The sequence below is a fragment of the Pleurodeles waltl genome, chromosome 10, assembly GCF_031143425.1.
Source record: "Pleurodeles waltl isolate 20211129_DDA chromosome 10, aPleWal1.hap1.20221129, whole genome shotgun sequence".
In the NCBI taxonomy this organism is placed as follows: Eukaryota; Metazoa; Chordata; class Amphibia; order Caudata; family Salamandridae; genus Pleurodeles; species Pleurodeles waltl.
In genome coordinates, this window is record NC_090449.1 from 255,212,652 (window position 1) to 255,221,136 (window position 8,485).

Here is an 8,485-nt window from a genome sequence, read left to right on the forward strand (position 1 = left end):
ATACCTCACTTGTGTGGGTAGGCCTAGCGCCCGCGACAGGAAACGCCCCAAAGCGCAACGTGGACACATCACAGAAAACAGACCTGTTTTTAGCAAAGTGCCTACCTGTAGATTTTGGCCTGTAGCTCAGCCGCCACCTAGGGAAACCTACCAAACCTGTGCATTTCTGAAAACTAGAGACCTAGGGGAATCCAAGGAGGGGTGACTGGCGGGGCTCGGACCAGGTTCTGTTACCCAGAATCCTTTGCAAAGCTCAAAAATTGGCTAAAAAAACACATGTTCCTCACATTTCTGTGGCAGAAAGTTCTGGAATCTGGGAGGAGCCACAAATTTCCTTCCACCCAGCGTTCCCCCAAGTCTCCCGATAAAAATGATACCTCACTTGCGTGGGTAGGCCTAGCGCCCGCGACAGGAAACGCCCCAAAGCGCAACGTGGACACCACCAAAATTTTGGAAGAAAACAGACCTGTTTTTAGCGAAGTGCCTACCTGTAGATTTTGGCCTGTAGCTCAGCCGCCACCTAGGGAAACCTACCAAACCTGTGCATTTCTGAAAACTAGAGACCTAGGGGAATCCAAGGAGGGGTGACTGGCGGGGCTCGGACCAGGTTCTGTTACCCAGAATCCTTTGCAAAGCTCAAAAATTGGCTAAAAAAACACATGTTCCTCACATTTCTGTGGCAGAAAGTTCTGGAATCTGAGAGGAGCCACAAATTTGATTCCACCCAGCGTTCCCCCACGTCTCCCGATAAAAATGATACCTCACTTGTGTGGGTAGGCCTAGCGCCCGCGACAGGAAACGCCCCAAAGCGCAACGTGGACACATCACATTTTTTCATTGAAAACAGTGCCTACCTGTAGTTTTTGGCCTGTAGCTCAGCCAGCACCTAGGGAAACCTACCAAACCTGTGCATTTCTGAAAACTAGAGACCTAGGGGAATCCAAGATGGGGTGACTTGAGGGGCTCTGACCAGGTTCTGTTACCCAGAATCCTTTCCAAACCTCAAATATTGGCTAAAAAAATGCATTTTTCACACATTTCGGTGACAGAAAGTTCTGGAATCTGAGTGGAGCCACAAATTTCCTTCCACCCAGCGTTCCCCCAAGTCTCCCGATAAAAATGATACCTCAGTTGTGTGGGTGGGCCAGGTGCCTCCAACAGAATAAGGCCCAAAACTTGTAGAGATACAGGGGATAGTACTGCGAGTTTATAAGGACATATTCTTTTATACATCTTTAGACTGACTCTGCTTTGGGGACCCACATACGTGAGGTGTCATTTTATTTGGGAGACTGAGGGGAACACTGGGGAGTAGGAATTTTGTGCTGGAGTGGTGATCGTACGAAGAAAAGTCAGGAAAATATGTTTTTTTTAAGCACATTTTGAGGTTTACAGAGGAGTCTGGGTAAGAAAATGTTGGGGGATCCACGCAAGCCACTCCTCCCTAGACTCCTTGGGGTGTCTAGTTTTAAAAAATGTCTGGGTTTGGTAGGTTTCCCTAGATGAAGGCCGCACACAGGACCAAAAACATAGGTGCCCTCTCCCCCCCCAAACACAGGTAGTTTTGTAATATATCGTTTTGATGTGCCCACATACGTCCGTGATGTGCCAAACACTAAAATTTTGAAAAGAAACACACTTAGGTTATGTGAAAAAGACCCCTCACCCACCAACCAAGTTGGTGGCATGCTTCATCATCGGGGTCCCACCTGAGGCACCTAGCGTGTCATAGGTGTGCTGCGACGCCTGATTACAGCGGAGCAGGTTTGGTCATTTTTACCACACATACTGGTTGGATTTGGCACGAGGGTGAGTGATGGTTCAGTGGATCAAATTTTACTAACAAGAGCTTTCACAAAAATGAAAAGCACTGTTAGTAACTGAAAGGCAAAAAACTGAACCAATGACTAACAGCTCGTGAGCTGTAAAGCCGCGACAAGGCACCAACCGCTTTACAGTCCATTCACACAACTTTCATACATGACACACACAAGGCCATTCACACCGCCAGCCACGGGCCCAGCACATTACAACACTCACATCGACAGACAGCGCCACTCAAGGGCCCATCACTTACATACGCCCACATGCCTGATACAACAATCACACCAGCTGATGGGAGTGTGTGGACTGGTGTTTGGCTTGCAGTGTGTTGCAGTAGCCAACATCAAGTCAATATGTACAGTCTCAGCCAAGCCCCACTCCACACACAATGGCATCATTTTTTTTTTTTTTTTAACAGAGGAACCCCTAACTAAGTAGAAAGAATTACAAAACAACAAACACAAAAGCTCTAACTAACAACATGACAGAAATGCTAACCATGAAACTAAACACATGAAAATACAAAACAGACATGAGTTTACACTCATGGTTGTTCCCAGAAATTCTTCTGGGTGTGGTAATTCTTAAAACAAGCACCGACACACAGCCCAGGCTTTGAAGGACAATCTGGGCAGTACATTCGAGACTCCCTCCGGATACCTCTTCGAAAACACACTCTACATTTCTTAGCTGGAAAGTCTTTTTTGGGTGTGGGAGGAATGTGCTCAGCAAAGTGGCGATCTTTCAATCTAGCCACATCCTCCACCACTGCTTCTCTAGGAACTCTGGCCTGTTCCACCACAATAAGGCTCTCTATCACTGACTCCTGAAATTTCACAAATGTCATCTTTGAGTCTGGAGACCTATCCCTAAACACAATAAAAGCATTGAAGGTTGCTAAGTGGAAGAGGTGAAGTGCTAACTTCTTATACCAAACATAAGACTTACGAATAGCAGTATAAGGTTCCAACCTCTGGTCAACTCTATCTACACCTCCCATGTGCTTATTATAATCTAAAATGCACACAGGTTTGCGCACTTCAGCAACCTGGCCCCAAACAGTCACAGGGGAAGTACTCTCATCATGGATGGTACTTAGCATGTAGACATCCCTCTTGTCTGAAAATTTCAAAGCTAGCAGCTCCTCGTTCCGCAAGGCACAGCACTGTCCCCTCTCAAGTTTTTTACAGACAAGCTCCCTTGGATAGCCTTTCCGGTTAGAACGGATTGTGCCACAAGCAACTGTGTCCACTCTAAACAATTCCTTGAACAACTGCACACCAGTGTAGAAGTTATCTACATACAAATGGTGACCTTTGTTGAACAGTCGTCTACCAAGATCCCACACTATTTTCTCAGTAACTCCAAAAGTGGGAGGACAACCAGGGGGGTCAATATTGGAATCCCTACCAGTGTACACACGGAAACTATACACATATCCTGTCCTACTTTCAGACAGCATATACAATTTAATTCCATATCGTGCCCTTTTGCTAGGAATGTACTGCCTAAAAACCAAACGACCCTTGAAGAGGACCAAAGACTCGTCCACACTTATCTCTTTGCCTGGAACATAGACCTCCGAAAACCGATCTACAAAATGATCAAGGACAGGCCTAATCTTAAAAAGACGGTCAGAATCTGGGTGATCTCGTGGCAAGGCTAATGCATTGTCAACAAAATGCAGCATCCTAAGAAGAAGCAAATACCGATTACGACTCATGGTAGCTGGAAATATAGCTGTTGCCATCAAGGGACTAGTAGACCAATAAGAAGCCAGTGACGGCTTCCTTATCAACCCCATCAAAAAAGTCAAACCCAAAAACTTTTTTAGCTCCTCCAAATTTGTGGGAATCCACTGGGCAGCTCTAGAGTGTGGCCTAAGTCTAGCAGCGTTGTCCCTCAAATGCTGCTCCGCATACAAATTAGTCTGCTCAACAATCTCTTCCAAAAACACATCATCCATGAATAACTCAAAGAAATTGATAGGCATAAAGTTCTCTGTATTGGCGTTACACCCCGGGAGACCAGTAAAGGCAGGCAACTCTGGCTGCTCCATGTTTGGGGCAACCCAGACATCAGGTCTTCTAACGGGAAACCTTTCAGCCCCAGGTTGCTGCACTATTGGCACATCAATGTCCTCCTCTAAAACAGAACCTTCATCTGCACTGAGTGTGGCTTCATCATCAGAAGATTCCCCTCCAACAGAAACATCACTGCCAGAATCTCTGACTTCCTCCTCTGCCTCAGATGCAGAGTCCGTCTCATAGTCATGATCAGACTGTGACTCAAAAAGCATACCAACCACCTGCTGAGCGGTCATCCTGCGGCTAGCCATGATCTCTCCTGCTAAAATTAACTGGACAAATTCACCACCAACAACCAGCACTGTGTAAGACAAGTAACAAAGTGTAGCTTTGTTAGTAAGAGTTACAAACTCAAAAACTATACCGCTCACTTGCCTGAAAAAGCTTGATTCACCAGCAACTACACAGCAATCACCAATGATATCCCACTAAAAAGAAAGAAAGAAAGGCAAATTAGAAATAAGACACAACAAATATCATTGTGCACAAACCTAAGGACAATTTCACACACAATCCTGCATTTAGTACACCCCCTACAAACATGTCATTCATGCATGGCAACAATACTCCTTTGGAGTAAATTGTTTTTACTTACCTAAAACATGCAACTGTGCAAACTGCAGGTCAACCACCGCCAAAACCGCAAGGAGCCACAGCAAATAAAGCAAAAGCTTTGAACTAGAACAAAAAGGAGGAAATTTTTTTTTATCACAAATGCAAAGACTTCTTCAGTTGACAAACACCCCACCATCAAACATTTTAGAAATTGGTGCCTAAGTGGATTCTGTCATAGGGGCAGATGGGCCTACTAAAAAAATAGGCCTGTCTGCCCCAAGGAAGCCAGAAAATACCTTTAGTACTGTGTCCCCATGGAGAGCGACCCTTGCCAAAGGGGCCAGCCCTCAAACAAAAAAAAACAAAAAAAACACACACAACACTATCCCTGGTGCCTAAGTGGCTTCTGCCCCCTTGGGGGCAGGTGGGCCTAAGAAAATAGGCCCATCTGCCCCCAGGGGGTGTAGAAATGGCCAACAGGTCAATGCCCCCCTTGGGGGGGCGCCCCGTGACCAAGGGGACGCCCCCCCACAAAAATAAACACATAAAAAAAAATCCCTGGCGTTCTAGTGGTTTCTGCCCCCCTTGGGGGCAGATCAGCCTAAAAATAATAGGCTGATCTGTCTCCAAGGGGTGCAGAAATGGCCTGGGTACATGTGCCCCCAAAGTGGGGGGCGACCCTTGCCCAAGCCCCCCCCCATCCACTAACACACACACACACACACTATCCCTGGTGTCTACGTGGCTTCTGCCCCCCTTGGGGGCAGGTGGGTCTAGAAAAATAGGCCCATCTGCCCCCAGGGGGGGCAGAAATGGCCAACAGGTCAATGCCCCCCTTGGGGGGGCGCCCCGTGCCCGAGGGGACGCCCCCCCACAAAAATAAACACATAAAAAAAAATCCCTGGCGTTCTAGTGGTTTCTGCCCCCCTTGGGGGCAGATCAGCCTAAAAATAATAGGCTGATCTGTCTCCAAGGGGTGCAGAAATGGCCTGGGTACATGTGCCCCCAAAGTGGGGGGCGACCCTTGCCCAAGCCCCCCCCCATCCACTAACACACACACACACACACACTATCCCTGGTGTCTACGTGGCTTCTGCCCCCCTTGGGGGCAGGTGGGTCTAGAAAAATAGGCCCATCTGCCCCCAGGGGGGGCACAAATGGCCAACAGGTCAATGCCCCCCTTGGGGGGGCGCCCCGTGCCCGAGGGGACGCCCCCCCACAAAAATAAACACATAAAAAAAAATCCCTGGCGTTCTAGTGGTTTCTGCCCCCCTTGGGGGCAGATCAGCCTAAAAATAATAGGCTGATCTGTCTCCAAGGGGTGCAGAAATGGCCTGGGTACATGTGCCCCCAAAGTGGGGGGCGACCCTTGCCCAAGCCCCCCCCCATCCACTAACACACACACACACTATCCCTGGTGTCTACGTGGCTTCTGCCCCCCTTGGGGGCAGGTGGGTCTAGAAAAATAGGCCCATCTGCCCCCAGGGGGGGCAGAAATGGCCAACAGGTCAATGCCCCCCTTGGGGGGGCGCCCCGTGCCCAAGGGGACGCCCCCCCACAAAAATAAACACATTAAAAAAAAACCCTGGCGTTCTAGTGGTTTCTGCCCCCCTTGGGGGCAGATCAGCCTAAAAATAATAGGCTGATCTGTCTCCAAGGGGTGCAGAAATGGCCTGGGTACATGTGCCCCCAAAGTGGGGGGCGACCCTTGCCCAAGCCCCCCCCATCCACTAACACACACACACACACACACTATCCCTGGTGTCTACGTGGCTTCTGCCCCCCTTGGGGGCAGGTGGGTCTAGAAAAATAGGCCCATCTGCCCCCAGGGGGGGCAGAAATGGCCAACAGGTCAATGCCCCCCTTGGGGGGGCGCCCCGTGCCCGAGCGGACGCCCCCCCACAAAAATAAACACATAAAAAAAAATCCCTGGCGTTCTAGTGGTTTCTGCCCCCCTTGGGGGCAGATCAGCCTAAAAATAATAGGCTGATCTGTCTCCAAGGGGTGCAGAAATGGCCTGGGTACATGTGCCCCCAAAGTGGGGGGCGACCCTTGCCCAAGCCCCCCCCCATCCACTAACACACACACACACACACACTATCCCTGGTGTCTACGTGGCTTCTGCCCCCCTTGGGGGCAGGTGGGTCTAGAAAAATAGGCCCATCTGCCCCCAGGGGGGGCAGAAATGGCCAACAGGTCAATGCCCCCCTTGGGGGGGCGCCCCGTGCCCAAGGAGACGCCCCCCCACAAAAATAAACACATAAAAAAAAAACCCTGGCGTTCTAGTGGTTTCTGCCCCCCTTGGGGGCAGATCAGCCTAAAAATAATAGGCTGATCTGTCTCCAAGGGGTGCAGAAATGGCCTGGGTACATGTGCCCCCAAAGTGGGGGGCGACCCTTGCCCAAGCCCCCCCCCCATCCACTAACACACACACACACACACACTATCCCTGGTGTCTACGTGGCTTCTGCCCCCCTTGGGGGCAGGTGGGTCTAGAAAAATAGGCCCATCTGCCCCCAGGGGGGGCAGAAATGGCCAACAGGTCAATGCCCCCCTTGGGGGGGCGCCCCGTGCCCAAGGGGACACCCCCCCACAAAAATAAACACATAAAAAAAAATCCCTGGCGTTCTAGTGGTTTCTGCCCCCCTTGGGGGCAGATCAGCCTAAAAATAATAGGCTGATCTGTCTCCAAGGGGTGCAGAAATGGCCTGGGTACATGTGCCCCCAAAGTGGGGGGCGACCCTTGCCCAAGCCCCCCCCCATCCACTAACACACACACACACACACACTATCCCTGGTGTCTACGTGGCTTCTGCCCCCCTTGGGGGCAGGTGGGTCTAGAAAAATAGGCCCATCTGCCCCCAGGGGGGGCAGAAATGGCCAACAGGTCAATGCCCCCCTTGGGGGGGGCGCCCCGTGCCCATGGGGACGCCCCCCCACAAAAATAAACACATAAAAAAACATCCCTGGCGTTCTAGTGGTTTCTGCCCCCCTTGGGGCAGATCAACCTAAAAATAATAGGCTGATCTGCCCTCAAGGGGGGCAGAAATGGCCCTAAAAGACATGCCCCCCAAAGGGGAGCGACCCTTGCCCAAGGGGGCGCCCCCCCATCCACTACACACACAATCCCTGGTGCCTAAGTGGCTTCTGCCCCCCTTGGGGGCAGATGGACCTAAAAAAAATAGGCCGATCTGCCCCCAAGGGGGGCAGAAATGGCCAACAGTTCTCTGCCCCCTTGGGGGGGGCGCCCCTTGCCCAAGGGGGCACCCCCTCCCAACATACCTGCACAGAAAATATAATTCCCTGGTGATCCAGTGGTTTCTGCCCCCCTTGGGGGCAGATCCGCCTAAAAAGTAGGCCAATCTGCCCCCAAGGGGGGCAGAAATGGCCGTAACTAATTGCCCCCACAAGGGGAGCGACCCTTGCCCAAGGGGCCGCTCCCCGCCAGCAAGAAACACGAGCAAACAACAAAAAAAAAAAATCCCTGGTGTCTAGTGGGCATTCCTGCTGCCCGATCGCAATGCGATCGGGCAGCAGGAATGCTCAAAGAGACACCGGGGGAAAGGAAAAGCCTTTCCTTTCCCCCGGTGCCTCTTTAGCCCAAACCCCCCACCCACCGGGAAGAGGAACTCACCTCTTTCCTCGTCGCCGCACAGGAAGCAAATGGCTTCCTGTGCGGCGAAATCCCCATAATGAAGTCAGCGCGCGATCGCGCGCTGACGTCATTATGGGGGGGTGGGGGGGTCGGGGGTGGAAGGGGAAGGGCTTCCCCTTCCATCCCTGACTTTGGGGGGGTGGGGGGAAGCACACAGAGGGAGCGAGAGCGCTCCCTCTGGGCTGTGTGCCGAGGACGTAGTGGTTACGTCCTCGGCACAGCAGCACTGTGCCGCGGGACGTAACCACTACGTCCGCGGCACAGAAGGGGTTAAGGGCTATGATTAATAAGCAAATACATAACAAGAAATTATTAATATAACACTGCTACATTTTTCTAATGTAGGCACTTCAATTAATATTAA